At 37.8% G+C, this 935-nt stretch overlaps 1 long non-coding RNA gene across 1 annotated transcript; it reads left to right on the top strand.

Annotated features, from left to right (window-relative positions):
- The first annotated feature begins 6 nt into the window (after nucleotides 1–6).
- Nucleotides 7–921, top strand: LOC104818556. Its single transcript, XR_772687.2, has 3 exons — nucleotides 7–277; nucleotides 371–593; nucleotides 711–921. It is a non-coding gene; the product is annotated as an uncharacterized LOC104818556 (long non-coding RNA).
- Nucleotides 922–935: the final 14 nt, after the last annotated feature.

The following is a 935-nucleotide window of genomic DNA, read 5'->3' as shown; positions in this document are numbered from 1 at the left end:
TTATATTTCCTCTAGTGCTGAAGCTTTTCAGAGACAACCTAAATGTTCTTTTTTCTGGCTCAATAACCTTGACTTGTAAGGAAATCAATTTGCTGAAAAAGGGTGAAGAAATAGGAAATCTAGTTGTAATAATATGGTTTCTCATATATTTTGGAGTAAAGAATTGGATGGAGTACAAACTCTTGGTGGAAAGTTTACTTTTTTGCTTTCCGGTTTGGCTAAAGCCTTCCTTTTGCAGTTATTGGATTGAGGCATGGGAAACATTAGCGTTTGACATGTAATTTAATCTTCAATTCATTACTTTTTTTCCCTCTCTAATTATGCTTATCTTTTGATTACTTTGGAATGACATTCGGATTTCAAATCTCAGGTGTTGGTCCAGGGGATCCAATTCTAAATGTCATCCTTGTTCCTCTTGTTGGGCAGCAATCTGTTCATGGGGTTAAGGAAGTAATTTCATGTGAGCGGGTTCAAATTTCTGGTTATTCAAGAACGGAATTACGGAAGTATGCCAATTCTTTTAGGGTAAACTTAGCTCCTGCAGCAACAATCCCAGAGAGGCTACATGGTAAAATTAATGTTTGTTTTCACCGGTAAGTAAAATATGGGATTTAGCTTCTGTATTCTTACTCTCTCTTCCACCTAGTTTCTAATTTTGAATGTAGAAACCAGCAAGGTGGTCTGAGTCTCATCTTTTTATGGTCTTCCAGGAATGCTTCACTTGGATTGTGTGAGTGCAAGAAAGATGATTGGAAAACTCTTCACAAGGGGCTGTGGAGCACTGTCATGTCGCCATATGATAAAAGATACGTTGATGTGAAGTTCAGTGGTGAATCATCTGGTTCAGTTTCCTTCTCTGTTGAAGAAGGTTTCCTCTTCTCTCTCACTCTCTCTCACCATTTTTCCTCGTCACTCTTGTTTTTTGATGACTTTTG

This window comes from Tarenaya hassleriana, unplaced genomic scaffold (assembly GCF_000463585.1).
Source record: "Tarenaya hassleriana unplaced genomic scaffold, ASM46358v1 Cleome2960, whole genome shotgun sequence".
Taxonomy (NCBI): domain Eukaryota; kingdom Viridiplantae; phylum Streptophyta; class Magnoliopsida; order Brassicales; family Cleomaceae; genus Tarenaya; species Tarenaya hassleriana.
This window is presented reverse-complemented; position numbering and strand designations above follow the sequence as displayed.